Genomic DNA, 16910 nt, shown 5'->3' with positions numbered 1-16910 from the left:
TCCATGCACAAATGTTCGGGCCAAACCAAAATTTCTCTAATGTAGTGAAAAGGTAGTTCCATTCAATCATATCAAATGCTTTTTCTGCATCCAACGATAATAATATCTCTGGGGTGTTTGACTTTGCAGGTGAATACATTATACTAAACAGGTGTCAAAGATTGGAAGCTAAGTGTTGGCCTTTAATAAATCCAGTTTGATCTTGTGATATTACCGAAGGTTGCACTTTCTCCATCCTTCTAGCTAGGACTTTGGAGAGTATCTTAACATCATTATTCAGAAGTGGTCTGTATGATGCACATTGTAATACGTCCTTATGTTGTTTAGGAAAGACAGTGATTAATGCTTGGTGAAAAGATTGAGGTAGAATTTGATTGTCTCTAGCTTCTCTAAATGTTGCTAATAAGAGGGGAGCTAGCTGAGTGGAGAATTTCTTATAAAATTCTACAGGGTAGCCATCAGGGCCTGCTGCTTTCCCGCTCTGAAGTGACTTTATGGCATCTAGTAATTCTGATAGCGACAGTGGTTTATCCAGTTCCTCTGCACTAAAAGTATCTATTTGTGGTATCTGTAATGTATCCAGAAATGCATCAGATTGTGTCTTGTCTTCTTTAAACTCAGTAGAATATAAGGATTTATAGTAGTCTCTAAATGTGTGCATTATATTTTTATGGTCAATGATTTTATCTCCGTTTGTGTTGGTGATTGCTGGGATAGCATTGCGAACTTCTTGTTTGTGGATTTGTTGAGCTAAGAACTTATTAGCTTTCTCTCCGTGTTCATAGTAATGATGTCTTGATTTAAAAATGAGTTGTTTAGTTTCTTTGGTTGTTAAGAGGTTGAGCTCTGAATGCAGAGCCTGCCTTTTCATATGAAGAGCCTCACTTGGACACCTGGCATGTTCTTGATCTATTCTAGTAATTTCACTGGTTAGCACTAATACCTTTTTGGTTTCTAATTTATTTCTATGGGAAAGGTATGAAATAATCTGTCCTCTTAAGAAGGCCTTTAGAGTTTCCCAGAGTATTCCTGCAGAGACCTTTGAGGATGTATTTGTCTCTAGGAATAAACTGATTTGTTTTGATATAAATTCTGTACAGTTCTCGTCTGCTAATAGAAGTGGGTTAAGACACCATCTGCAAGATTAGTATATGGGGGATAATGATTTTAGCTCCAAGATCAGAGGGGCATGGTCGGAAATAACAATAGTGTCGTACTTGCAAGATTTAATAGTAGGCAAGAAATTATTATCTATAAAGAAATAATCAATTCTTGAGTAGCAATGATGCACTGGTGAAGAGAAGGAATATGTTCTTGAGTTTGGGTTTAGAAACCTCCAGGGGTCTGAGAAGTTGTGGTCAGTTAAAAACTATGTAATTATCTTTGCAGTGTTAGATGTCATTCCCCCTGTGACAAGAGACCTATCTAAGAGTGGATTTAAAACACAATTAAAGTCCCCAGCCATTATAATTTTATGAGTGTTCACATTGGGAACGGATGCAAATACATTTTGCATGAATTCCCAATTATAAACATTGGGTGCATAAACATTTATCAAAATCACTTTACAGTTAAATAAATTGCCCATGATAATCACATACCTCCCTTCAGGATCAGATACTACATCTGATACCACAAATGAGACTGTTCTATGTATAAGAATTCCCACACCTCTAGTTTTCTTTGTAAAGCTGGAATGGAACATTTGGCCAGTCCAGTCTTTTTGCAGCCAGAAATGATCCTTACTTAGTAAGTGGATCTCTTGTAAAAATACTATTTTAGCGTTTAGACCTGTTAGGTGAGAGAATACTTTCTTTCTCTTTAATTCGTGATTCAGGCCTTTAACATTCCAGCTCACAAAGTTAACTGTCCCATCATGGAGACATTGATTCTGAATTTTTTATGTCATTTTGTAGTCTTAACTGGAAGTGAGACATCTTTAACCTTAATTTCAATTTTCCCAAAAGTTATTGCCATGCAACCTATTGTTACATTGGTAGTTATAATTATAAGGATTAAAAGGATAGATTAGATATAGCTTGCTCTCTTTCTCTCCCCCTTTATCCCCCCACCCCCACATTTTGCCTACCCACGTGAGGCTGGACCCCACTTCACAAAATTCCCAGTCCTCTAACATACCTAGAGACAGAGCACGTCCAAAACAAAACAAGCCCCCCAGCAGCAGTGTTTGAGGATTAAAAATACTATAAGCATAAAATATAATCTTTAACAGTCTTGAAATATTAAGACAGTAAACCTCGGGAATGGTGTTAAAAGTGGCCCTGGATAAGCATAGTACACCGTAATGCAATAATAACAATAAACCAAGGGTATGATGTTAAACAGACTCCTTTAGAATAGTAAAAAAAAATTTTAAAAAAACCCCCACTAATTTCTTCCTCAAAAAAAAACCTATAATTGTAATTGTAATTAAAACATAAACAAAAAGTGTCAGAGAAGGGAAAAGGATGTATAATTATGGTACCCGTATCATTGCAAGCAAATCAGACAGCAGGTAATATCTTCTTGCCATGCCATGACAGAATGCAACTCACTATTGTATTTCAAAAAAGTGTCGGGATCAGCTTTCTTAACTCCTTTTCTGCTTCTTCCTTGGTGGAGAAGATGTAATATTTGTCTTGAATATCCACTTTCAGTTTGGCAGGATACAATAGGCTGTATCTGATATCGGCTTTCTGTAACTGCTGTTTAATGTTGTAAAAAGCTGCACATTTAGCAGCTGTTGAGGGTGAATAATCAGGGAAAATACGAATGTGGTTATTTTAAAATATAATCTCGTTTCTGTCTGAGAAGTTCCATTAATTTAAGCTTATATTGTAATCTCTCGAAGCGGACAATTAGAGTCCTAGGTTTAGAGGCATTTGATCCACATATGCGATAAGCTGCCGCTATCTCGGTATCTGATTTAAAGTCCTCTCCAATTATTTATGAGAATAGTTTGGCTACGAGTTTCACTGGGTTTGGACTTTCACGATTCTCAGGTAGACCTTCAATTCTAATATTATTCCTTCTGCATCCGTCTTCCAGAGCCGCAAGTCTGTCTTCGGGTTTTTTGCATTCGGAATTCACAGCTGTAGCCTTTCCATCAGCGGTAAATGCAAAATTTTCCGCTGTTTCAATTCGAGTCGTGAATGTCTGCTTAACATCTTCCAGCTGATCGGCAAGTTCTCCCAGTTTAGACGCATTTTCCTGAATGTGTTCCTCAATTTTTCCCAGCATACTTTTAAAGGTTGCATCAAAACAGTTATATACAGTATATGTTTTTCCAAGTCTTTATTATCCTGCCGCAGCTCTTGCATCTCCAGCCACAGCTTCTCGTTTGTCTTGAGCAAGCCATTTATTTCTTTCTTCATATTTTTCAGAGTGTCTTTCTTGAGCTCACTTATGGCCATGGCCATGGCCAATGTTGCGATCATTTCCTTTAGTTCGGACAAATCGTTTTGGCTTTCGTGCTCCACGGGTGAAGTGGCAACCCCAGCTACAGCCGATGCCTCCAGCTCGTGAGGAGTAGATGAAAGCGCAGACTACAAGGCCATTTCTAGTTTCAAGTGATCTTCTTAAATCGGCGAGCTATTGTGACCTGCATCACTTGCACCTCTGCACCCATTTTCGCTCTCGACTGGAGATGATGCAGTGGAGCATGATCCTGGGAAGTTTTTGCTTTCGCCTGCCTGTTCCAGGTCAGTCTCTGAAAGGCCGTACCTTGCACTTTGGCTTGATGCCTGTTTAGACTTGGGTGTAGCTTTAGGTTTCTTTTCTGTTTCTTTCTGACCCCCTTTCTTGTTACTCATGTTTATATACTGTAGTAGAAACTCCTCAGGTTGGGTAAATACAGGATACCTTGGGATAATAATAAATAAAAGAAAAAATAAAGCCGCTGCAACGGAGCTCCGCTTCAGACGTCCATCTCCCATAATGGACGAGACCAAACCTCAGAGAAGGTTGTTTAAGGATGGTATTTGAACCATTCAAGTTAGACAGGATTATAGTCAATGTTACATTACACATTTACTGTATTTTTATAATTTATTCAGTGCAATTAAAACTATAGAGATGGTGCTGCCAGTCTGATTTTGAAGAAGTTGAGTTTATTAAGAAATATAAATCCCTTGCCATATAGCCCATGTTAATTTTCTACACAAAGGGCAGTCATAATCACCTGAAGGGAGTGATTGAACTATTCCATTAATCGTATGACCTGTGAAATGATTATCTATTTCAGTAGGAATATTAGAACTTAAGTGGTAGTCTGAAAGATTAAAACGTCTCTAAATGTTGATAATGCTCCATGTGGATTTCTTTTTAATGGGATTAAGTTAATATGATGTGAGTATGTAAAATTAAAAAATGTAATATTTTCTCTATTGCATTTTAAAAATGCACATTATCTATGTAAAATGGTAAAAAAAGTAAGTATTAAATCTAAAGATGTAAAACATTGCTGCATGTAATTATTGAAAATAAATAAGTCATTTCTAGTTAATGGGAATAAAATATTTGAAAGCAACAGAAATATGATTTACAGACAAAAAAATAAACAAGTGAAATTCAATTTCTTTTCTTTTGTTTTTGCTCCAGAAAAATTGAAGGTCTTTAACTCCCATTCCCTTCCTTGACAGAGATGCCACAAGGTATCTATACATCTTTGAGAGTAGCACATAATCAATCTGTATGATTATGCAATTTAGCTGCATTTGTTGTGCTAATTTATCTACTAGGATCTGTAAATTACTTTGTAATAAAAAATTCAAAGGTTTTGCTCAAGGCTAAATTAGGCTGCTTTGCAGCACAAAAGACATTATCAACTTAGAGAATCTTTAAAAGCATCACCAGACAAAGGGAAACATTAAGAGGAGCACTGCAACACATAAAATGTGATAAAGAATCACTTACTGATTGCTGTTGTTGTGTATAGTATTTTGGAGTAAATGTATGTTGGGGTATCAATATGCTGTGAAATGCACCATTTTGTTATGTTTATTGTTTCTAATGGCTACCTTAAGTATTTACATTTGGGCATTTGAGTTTTTTTATAATATATAATACTGTATATTAAATGTTCTTTTGAATTTCCCATCATGATAAAGTAAGAGAATGTTCTTGCTGTCCCGCACATTAATTAAAACTGATTAAGAAACAAGTAATCTTCCTTTTGCTTAAAATAATGAAGGTGAGGAGCACTCAATTAGAGCTATCAAGAATACACTTTTGAAATCAGCAGTGTCAAAGCAACAATAAAAGGCACATTACTTTCTTTTATTTGAAAATTAAATTGGCTTTGTGGTTTTATAATACAGTAATACATACTATATATAAATATACTGAATATCTGGATTAACAATTTTATTTTATCATCACTGTATTCAGTGATACTGCAGATGTGTCTAACAGAAAAATACAGATTTTTCACTAAATGAAAATAATTTAACTTGCCCACCAAACTGGCAGCCAAGTGTAGTGAATGCAGCTTTGTTGAAGTTGAACAATTTCTTTAATAAGGACATCCTATTCAGATGAACAACAGGCGTATTCATTTCTTCTGGTGCAGGCTGGATTGACTGCCCAGTGTTTATGTTTTTATTATTTGTCAAGCAGCAGTATTTTCTAAATGGAAACACAATTAACTGATAACACAGAAAATCAATACTTTCCTATTCAATCAGCTTGCCTTCATTGTGATCAGTTACTTCACCTTATCAGCCCTAAGAGTGCTTTCCAATCATTTTTTTCTGAATTTAATAATAAAGAAGAATGCAGTTTTGTCTGTAATGCTAACCACTACTGTTACGATTCTCTTGGCAATCAGTGCTTAAATAAGTTAGGGCTTGGTGGACAATCTTTAAGACAATTTACCATATAAATGAATATTGTGACACATCTCACAACACTTCTAATCTATGTGTTGTTCTTTCTCAAGAAATTAACTCTCCTGCTAAAAGAAAACAGCAAATAAACATTCTTGTACTATGGTCTCGTTTTCCTTGCTTCCTGGACTTAGAATAAGGTCACCATCCCTCTTGTGTGTTGTAAAAGGCAACTCAAGGCACTTAGTACCAGGAAGGGTATCCAGCCATAAATATTTCTGCTTCAATACCACCAAGATTTGTGAGAAACTGGTCAGATTAGTTGAATCAGAAAATGACTGATAAAGTGACAAAGAGAGCGAGAGAGAGAGAGGGAGAGAGTGCTTGGTTCTCAAATCCATAAACCCGATGCTGCAGACCTTTATTTTAATTTTAGCTGTTGTCTTCAGGTGATCCATCCTCTTTCGCCTTCCCCTGTATTCATAAGCTTTGTTGCTTCTCCCTATCCCACCCATCTTTGAACAATCTTTACTGTCCACAAGCTTAACCTCAACACAGATATCTGGTGAAGGTTCAACAACTGAAGCATTGTGTTTTTAAGTTTCTTTTATTTGCTGAGGTTTGTGTAACCTTTTAAACAGCTGTGCTGCAGATATGCATTTTGTAAGTGGTTGGTTTGGAAAAAAAAGATTATTTTATGTTTTTGCTTATGAGGGGACAGTTCCACTCTGCTGTAGCTTTACTTCGCTTGTGAACATCCTTTGTCTTGCGTCAGTGGCAGCACCTTACTGAGCAGAGCCTGTCCAGTCTCCCTGATGCAGTCTGTATCAATTCACAAATGGTCTTTCATTTTTTTGAGCCAGCTTAGCAGCTTTTCAGCTTTTTTTATTGGTCTGATCACATATTAGATGAGGCAACATTCATCTCATGGTCTTCTCTCCCTATTCCTCTGAAAAGTTGCCAAGCACAACCACCAATAACGTCATGAAGCTGACGGTCCTTTTTTTAGCACATTTTTATTGTGAAAAAGTAATTATTTCCTTAATCCCTGGATGGTGATTATTATGTTACTTTCATTTCAGCTATTCATTTGTTCGTTTGAAATTATATTTCATTGTTTTATTATTTCATGTTTTGCCACAATGCCATCTTATTGTCTGATGTATACTGCCATTTTGTGTGATTGGGACATGATGATGAGTTGCTAGACATGGTCTATAAAGGTTGTGACATATGATGTCATTATATGCAATGGTATATAAATACAATCTCACTGCAATGTGCTACCCCAGTTTTTTTTACAAGAATTAATTAAGGGATTTCTCATGTGTTGACCTCTGGTTTCTGAACTTCATACTTATTCCAATTCTTACCTTACATTATGTTTTTGGTTTGCTACTTCATTTTGACTTCCTGGTCTCTGTTTATTGATTATGCTTTCTGACATTCTTTTTTTGGTCCTTTCTCTTTCCCTTATTGTCTCCTTCACTGTCAGTACAATTGATTAATGCCTTATTGCAGCCAGCCAATCTCCATCTTTAATACCAGTTTATACAGTATCTTGTCTCGCTTATAATAGTATATTCTGTTAATAGTATTTGTAGTGCTGTCACATGCAGAGTGTACAGTGAAATTCATACTTGTACAATTGTGCAGTATGTCCAACCAACATTGAACCTGTCACCACTCTCACAAATGTTACTAAAATGTCAGATGCATATGCATATTACAGTCTGGGTGGATTTGAAAGCATTACGACACAATTTTATTTTAGCTTCGAGAGTTACTCTTCTGGTGATTTTTAAAATGGACATATTTCAGTAAGATGTATATTATTTTACAGGCCATTTATGAGTATAAATTTAAAACAGTGAAAGAACGAATATGACTGCTTTACATTTTTGGTAGTTAAAAGAAGTTATTATGGAAAAAAATGTGTCTAGGTTTCTTTTTTCTGTTTGTGTGACATGTTGCATTGTGCTTTCTTTGGCAGGAAAGTGAAGAGACTTGTAAATCTTAAAAGAGAAAGCACACATTTGGCTAGTGCTTAATATGTAATTGTGGAATTAGTTTTTTAAATACAATATAATTTAAAAGAATTTATGGTTGTTATTTTACAAACAAATAAAAACAGTATGTTCATGAAGATAAGAGAAAGGTGACTAAAGTGTTTTTTTTCTGAAAGGGCTTCCGCAGTTTAATTATTTTGTGGTAAAATTAAACTGTGGAGTATCTGTGTGGTGTCTACATTTGTCTATATGAGCTGTTATTCTTCACGACAAGCGTGTTAGGTTAATTGGTAATGAAGTGAGTGTGAGAATGTCTGCTTTTCCTACAACAGGCTGACTTCATATCCCTTATACTCAGTTTTGCCTAGATAGGCTTTAGTCTCCATGACCCTGAATTGTAGAAAGTGAATGTGAATAATGAATGTACAGTTAAAATTAAGCTGTGTAATTCTGACACCAAGTTTCTCATCTGTGACACATATTTCTAAACATCTCTCTCAGCTGTAAAACCTTGTCTCATAATATGAATAAAACAAACCATGATTTTTGGAAAAAAATGTTGTTTGTGCGGTTTCTTTATTTATCTGTTCTCTGGAGTGTCACATTGTACAATAGGAGGGTGCTGTTATGGCCTACTTTTACACACACAATACATGTCAAGGATACCAAAGTTTACAAAAACAACCGCAATGGAGCTTGTAGAGTGGAAGAAGTGCAGATTGAAATACTCTATATTATTCAATGAGTCCAGTGGAACCCCTTCATGTCTTAGATCTCCATAAAAGTTATTTATTTAGTTAAGAAAATTATTTATTCCACATAAATGAAGCTGTATGTTTATGTGAAGTCATAGAAGATGAGTTATTCTACATACTGTATGTTACCAGTAATACACCTCAAAAAAATTATAGGAACCTGTAAAAATATTTATTTTAACTGCATTACTTTTCATTAATTAGATTAAATTTGACTAGCTGTCCCCACAGCTGTTCCCACATAGTAGTAAAACAGGACAAACTTTAAAAATCAACAGACATTGGCACCGTATCTGATCGTGTTCAGGTCTAATGGGACAGCGTCCCCCACGTGGGGAGAAAAACATGTGGCTGTGATATCTCTGGCAATCAGCAGCTACACCCTAAAACACACGTAGCTCCGATCTCTCTCTCAAAAACGTCAAACATTACACCTTAACAATCTGTAGATGATAATGTCTATTGAACAAACAGGTATCACTAGCTAAGCAGTGGCAAGGTATGCTCCAACATGTGTCGAGAGTTAGACAGACTCGAATGGAGGCTGGTGTGTGAGTGAAAAGGGTCCCACACCCTCCCCTCGGCCTGCAGCGTCTCTCTCAGATTCTCGCAAATAAATCGGTACCGCAAGCAAACCATAATACCTAGCACGATGAAAGAAGTCGCAAATTATAGAAAAAAACCCAATCTAAATCCATTAAGTAGGCCTCTTGTGAAAAGCGGACAGACATACAGACGTTGCATTTTTATACTGCTCAAAAAAATTAAAGGAACACAGGGAGTATAGCATCAAGTCAATGAAACTTCTGGGATATCGATCTGGTCAGCTAAGTAGCAGAGCAGGCTGTTAATCAGTTTCAGCTGCTTTGGTGTTAATGAAATTAACAACAGGTGCACTAGAGGGGCAACAATGAGACAACCTCTAAAACAGGAATGGTTTAACAGGTGGAGGCCACTGACATTTTCCCTCGTCATCTTTTCTGACTGTTTTTTCACTAGTTTTGCATTTGGCTATGGTCAGTGTCACCACTGGTAGGATGAGGCGATACCTGGACCCTACAGAGGTTGAACAGGTAGTCCAATTTCTCCAGGATGGCACATCAATATGTACCATTGCCAGAAGGTTTGCTGTGTTTCCCAGCACAGTATCAAGGGCATGGGAGAGATTCCAGGAGACAGGCAGTTACTGTAGAAGAGCTGGACAGGGCCGTAGAAGGTTCTTACCCTATCAGCAGGACCAGTATCTGCTCCTTTGGGCAAGGAGGAACAGGATGAGCACTGCCAGAGCCCTACAAAATGACCTCCAGCAGGCCACTGGTGTGAATGTCTCTGACCAAACAATCAGAAACAGACATCATGAGGGCCCGACATCCTCCAATGGGCCCAGTGCTTACTGTCCGGCACCATGGAGCTTGATTGGCATTTGCCATAGAATACCAGAATTGGCAGGTCCACCACTGGCGCCCTGTGCTTTTCATAGATGAGAGCAGGTTCACCCTGAGCACATGTGACAGATGTGAAAGGGTCTGGAGAAGCCATGGAGAACATAATGCTGCCTGCAACATCATTCAGCATGATCGGTTTGGTGGTGAGTCAGTGAGGTTCTGGAGAGGCATATCCATGGAAGGACGCGCAGACCTCTACAGGAAAGACAATGGCACCTTGACTGCCATTAGGTATCGGGATGAAATCCATGGACCCATTGTCAGACCCTATGCTGATGCAGTGGGTCCTGGGTTGCAACTGGTGCACGACAATGCCCAGCCTCATGTTCCTGTAGGATGAAGTTATTGATACCATTGACTAGCCCCCATGCTCACCTGACCTAAATTCAATAGCACACCTCTGGGGCATTATGTTTCGGTCCATCCGATGCCACCAGGTTGCACCTCATATTGTCCATGATCTCAGTGATGCCCTGGTCCAGATCTGGGAGGAGATCCTCCAGGACACCATCCGTCATCTCATTAGGAGCATTCCCCGACTTTCTCAGGCATGCATACAAGCATGTGGGGGCCATACAAACTACTGAGTATGATTTGGAGTTGCTGCAATGAAATTTCAGCAAAATGGACTAGCCTGCCACATCATTTTTTCACTTTGATTTTCAGGGTGTCTTTGAATTCAGCCCTCTGTAGGTTGATGATTTTCATTTCCATCAAATGATGTGGCATCCTTTCATTCCTAACACATTACCCAGTCCATATCCGTATGATATCCGGCATATCTTTTTTTCCCATTGAGATCTGATATGTTTTCAAAGTGTTCCTTTAATTCTTTTGAACAGTTTAGAAAGTGATACAAAGAAGTGCACAATCTGAGCAGGTTCATGCAGTCTTGATTCAGACCAATTAAGCAAGCAACAGCAAGGAAGGAGATGGCCCTTTCCCAGATGGCCCAGTTCCTTAGCTACAAATTATAATTTGATCAACCTTAATCAAAAAATGAAAAGAAAATATTTCTTGCTCTTGCTCCATGTAAGTTCCTATGAACCAAGCAGCAGATGTAGTGATCACATGACAAACAACATTTATTATTATTTTTCTATTTCTGTCAAATCAAAATCTTTTTATTTATGTGTTTATCAATGTTATTCTCAGATAAATAAACATGGTGGAATATGTAGAGCAGAGTATTGTTCTTTGTTGTTCAGTGTTTCTAAAACATTCCACCTTTCACCAAAAGTGCATGCTGATCTCTGCTTAAACACCATCTTCATGCAGCTGGTAATGAGTTAGGACAACTCTCGAGCTCTTCAAAACACTGTTGACGTTAGGTATAGTTTCCAAAATTAGGAAAATTGATAAAATGCTTTTACTCCTCCTCCTAAAAGTAGGCCCAAATTTGTGTCACTCTGAGAATTTTGAGCCACTTAGGACCATTTCCTTACCCTGAGATGCTTGATAAATATGGGCACAGAAAATTGATGGAAAGCTTTAATAAATAAGAACAGTTTCTCATTAAATGTTTCCTTATCTTATATATATTATTTATTTGTCTTATATATATTTTCTACTGATCCACTTACTTTATTGCCTGTACAATATATCGTTTCCCATGTATATCAACAAGTGACTTTATTCATTTCCACTTTATGTTGCTTATGTTGTTTATGTTGTGCCTCACTTTAAAATACTAGTTACTTTGAAAGACACTTTATAAAGTAGAAATTAATAAATTACGACTCTGTTTACCTACCTATTAGTATCTTTCATTTGTATTCATTATATAAATCTTGCTACTCTCTAAAACATGTCATTACTGTCGATCATAAGCTAGTAATATAACAAGCTATTCATTTTTCCCACTAGAAGTGGATAATGAAAATGGATGGATGTGTTGATGGGTACTGTTTTACTGTTTTATATTGTACTATAAATAATAAATATTGCATTTCCCTTAATAAAAGCATGACTACTTGTGCTACAAATCATTTTTCCTCCTGAATTTCCAATTAGCATTCTCTGTATAAAGATTTTGCTAATGTGTGCATTCTCTAAATGAAGAACTCATTATGTAATGATTCAGCAAAGACAGGTTACAGATATTATTTTCTAGCACTCAAAGGAGGACAATAGTTACAGTTTGTATGTAAAAATAAAGAGCAAGGGCACGTGCATTTATATTAGCGAAAGCAAATTAATCAAATCAGAAATAGATCCGTGCTAAAATATTTTTTATCTGCTGCCTAACTGTGTCTGTGTGATTTATTATTTCAAGAGGTTGAGCCTTTTGTTGTGGTTAGTCTGTAGACAATATATAGAGACTTTTCTTTTAACTAATTATGGCTACTAGAAAAGAATGATGAACTCAAGGATACAACATTATGCTTCAGCTTATGCAAAGCAGATTCTGGCTGTTTGTCTTTTTTATCTGAGACAGTTGTTACTATTTTGTTTTTTACTGTTGATCCATCCATCCATAATTGGACCTTTAATCTAATTCAGGGTTACAGCTGATATTATCGTTTCAAAGGTTTGCCATTATTAACAAGGTTAAAGTCTGCAGATTGTATTTATCACTACATTTCTTAAGTCTTAGAACTGCCTATTAATACTCATGAATTACTGACAATAGGAAAGGAATGAAGAGTGGAGGTGGAAGGAAGAGATGAAAAGAATTTATTTATGTTATTGAAAAAAGTGCTTTCTCATATTTCTGAGGTGGGAAAGTAGACCAGTCATCACATCGGATAGACAAGAGTTTGATAGCCACTGATGCAGGTTCGAGAAGCCCCCTTTACACTTATGTATTTTCCATGATTAAATTAAAATGAGATAGCACTTGATCATATCCACAGATTTTGATCTAATCATTTAAGCCATATTTGGAAGAGGTCAAAAAAAAAACAACGACCAAACTCAACACAAATGTAAATGCCAATACATTTTCTGTTTGCTTATAACAACCACTTAAACTGATTTCAGTTTGCCATTGGGAACGGTAATATTGGAACTGGACATGATGTGGACAAAGAAGGCACATTTGAATGCCAGGTATAACTTTAGTCTGACTACACTATATCCCAAAACAATCCAGGTGTAAATATTTGTTAATATTAGGTGTGAGGAGGGCCAAAAAGACAGCAAATCTGATTAATTTTCCCATTTACTTTACTTGATGTGTTCTATTTGTGCATCCCTCCTTTGTGTTTATTTATAAATACTGTGACACGTGCACTTGGGAGACAGCTTGAAAGCTTATCTAATGGTTATTCCTCCCCAGGCCGAGGTTTGGCGCTGTTGCCTAATGCTTCTCCTTCCTCTCCTACAGCTCAGATGACCAGCAATCCCAGTGATGTCACTTCCCAGTCACGGTATCCTGGCCCCACTGCTGATGACTTTTCTTCCTCTTAAGGCTTGTACCACATAAAATGGAGTCTTATACGCATCATCTGGTAATCATGCACTGCAGAGAGAACAAGGATTGTGTTTATAAATATTTAGATAACCTAAACTTTTGTTTAACCCGCACGCCCATCACATTTACTATGAAAAAATGTATAACTCACAGGTTAAATCCAAGAAAAGTTTGAGGGTTGAATTCTGTTTTGTGAGGTTTTGTCTTTTTATTCCCTTTTTATTCCCCATTTTCTTTTTTAACTTTTTTTTTCTTTTTCTAGTTTGAAGTCATTTGTTGTATAAACATGACTTGAAAAAAGCTTCCTGTAGTAAAAGATACATGGATACTATAAAGGGAGTTGTTTCCCATACATTTTTCTGTAAAATGGGTTTTATGAACTATAACACAACACAATACCTGTAAAGTTATCAAAATAATTATTTTTTTTAATTTTCAATCAAGCCTTGGAGTAACATTTACTTTTAAATCCAGGGCTGTCCATTTATTTTGCTATCATCTGAAAATACAGTACAATACAAACTTTCATCCACCATTGTTCCTCATTAATGGAATCTACACAACAGACTTCTGAGCGGGGTCCCTGCACTGCTCCTTATGAAACATTAATGAGATGAAGAGTTTACATCACTGAAAGTCCCACTAAACATGGCCCTCTCTCAAAATCACTGAAACCTTTACTACTAGCTATGTTATTCACTGTACAAATAGGTCTACCCTTCATTTTTCAAGGCAGTGTCATGCTAATGTCTCAATTATCTTAAATATATTATGCCTGTATAGAAACATCTACTGTGACCTTTCCTGCCTGTCTCCAGACCATGATCAGGATGACTCAGAGGAGATTTTTCTTCCATGTGTTTAGTCATGCAAGGCTTCAGGACTAGAGTGTGCTGCTCTGGGTAAAACACTGCTTCTTCAGTTTTCTTCTTCCAAACCAGAATAAGAGGAGTGACTCAAAAAGATGGAATGTTTTAGAATGTTTTAGTGCATTAAACCTCAGTAGAAAACATAATATACAGTAAGTATGTGTTAGTTATTTGTCAAACTAATTGAACATGTGCTCCATAACTCCATAAATGTTCCCATTTTAAGAATAATCTCGACATGAACTTTCCCAAATCCGTACATTTTCATTTGGTAAAAACTACATCTTTTATTTATTTATGACATTTTTTTATTTTGTTAATCACCTGTATATATACAGTTTTTTAAGATGGTGTTGACCATGAATATTTCAATAATACTAGGAGAATGCAACAAAGGTCTGACACTGGGTTCATCTTTGTCAATTATTCATGAATTCCATGGTCATCACAATGACAGTATCATCAGGTTCCACAGCAGGATGCTGAGAAGAAGAGGCCTTAAACATTACATGATTTGTACATTAAATAGTGGCAACATATGCAAACTTTATATACTATAAAACCAGTAGCACTGGTTTAGTCAATCATAACTGATCTGTTTCAGAAGAGGCAGTTATGTTACAGATCACTGTAAGTAAAACAGCACTTGTGGCATACTGGTTAAGGCCTTGGTCCTCAAATGATGAGGCTCTGGGCTCAAATCCTGCTATTGACACTGTGTGACCATAAGCAAAGTCATTTCACCTGCTTTGTTCCAATTAAACAAAAAAAATGTAGCCAAATGTTTTTCAGATTTTGCAAATTGGCTTGGATAAAGGTGTCAGCCCAATAAATAAATAACAGTAATACTCTTACTGGTAAACTACTATAACATTGTCATCATCTTGCAATAGCTTCATACTTTCTCTAGTGTTCTCAGTTTTGATTTTCTGTTGTGTGTTAAGGATTAATCTGGGGCATGAAGATGAGAACTGCTGCAATTAGGAGAGAGGCGATAGGGGACATAGAAAAAGGTCAGAATGTTTATTGAACAAAAAATGGAAACAATAGAAAATAATTACAAAAGTTAAAACACGGATAAAAAGTATTAACATGAAATAGGCACAAAAAAAGTCAAGTTTGAACAGTGAAACACATTAACCTAAAACCTACCTTAGGTAACAGCATGGTAGTTTCCATTTGCAGTTAATAGTAACCTGGAAATGTGTCACAGAGAGCAATGTAATTAGACATAAAATAGTACCTTGTGACTATTATGCTAATACAATGGCCTAAATGAGCTACTGTATGTGGCTGTAATGTACACATTCAAGTAATAGATGTTTGTCAGTCCTGTATATTTGGAAATGGTTAATATATATAACATTAAACAACAGTTAATAGAATTTGAGAAAGAAACTGATTTTTACAAAGTTGCTAGTGGGAGGGATAACATGGTAGGGTAGCGGGTAGTTTTGCCACTTCTCAAAGCCAAGGTCATGGATTGTTAGAGTTTACTCTTTCTCATTGTGTCTACATGGGTTTTCCCCAACATCCCAAACGTGAACTCTTTAAGTTAATTGGTGATTGCAAAGTGGTACGAGTGGGTGTGTACATTTATGGGGTCTGTGATGGCATCCTCTCTAGATCTGTTTGTTGCTTTCCATATAGTTAAGCCTGGCACCATTAGTAGTGATGGGGGAATTGACCTGTAAACTGAAATATTCCTCCCCCTCAGTTTTAGTCTATAAAAGATGGTCAATATTGAGGTTACAACAAACATATTGATACTGAAGCAACTAATAAAGTAGATCCAGCAAAACTCAAAGGCATTGATAAAGTAGACCCAGCTAACTTCTTTCAGCTTATGGGTGAATCAAATACTCAAGGGGATCAGTGGAAATTAAGGGAAAGTACATTAAGACTGAAGCTAGCAAGCACTTCTTTTCGCAAAGAGTTGTGGGACTCTTGAACAAAATACTGAGACATGTAATCGATTCTGAAACCTTGACAACCTTTGAGAAGAATCTGGATGAGATATTAGGATAGCAGAGCTATCATCTAAACAAACAGGCTCAATGGACTGAATGGTCTCCTCTTGTATGTCAGATTTCGTATGTTTTCACATTATACTTTGTTTGAGCAGAGATTATTAATACAATATCAATTAGTTAAATAATGGATTAATAATGCCACATTTTAGAACTGAATATTTGTTGATTACTGCTTATTGGGACTACGAGTGAAAAGAAAGTTTCACATAGGAACTTGAAAATTGCACCATTTCAACTGTAATAATACCCACATTAGAATTTCAGACGTTCCCTACAGATTTGTCCCCCCATCATTCCGGCACCAAGTGCTGCAAGGAAAGGCTCTGGCTCTTCTCAACTTCATTTTGGGTTTAATTGGTTTGAAAATGTCAATATGGTGTGAGATATACTGCTAACAAAAGTAAAATATTCTTATATAACCAATGCTAATTTATGTAATACTGCATCCTAAACCACATCCTAATACAGAACTAACACATATGACGTTTGCTTTATCAGAATGGATTATATCTATAAATCAGAATGTCTTTACAACCAATGGACCACATTATAATTAATA

Source organism: Erpetoichthys calabaricus, chromosome 1, assembly GCF_900747795.2.
Source record: "Erpetoichthys calabaricus chromosome 1, fErpCal1.3, whole genome shotgun sequence".
In the NCBI taxonomy this organism is placed as follows: domain Eukaryota; kingdom Metazoa; phylum Chordata; class Cladistia; order Polypteriformes; family Polypteridae; genus Erpetoichthys; species Erpetoichthys calabaricus.
Note: the sequence above shows the minus strand (reverse complement) of the source record.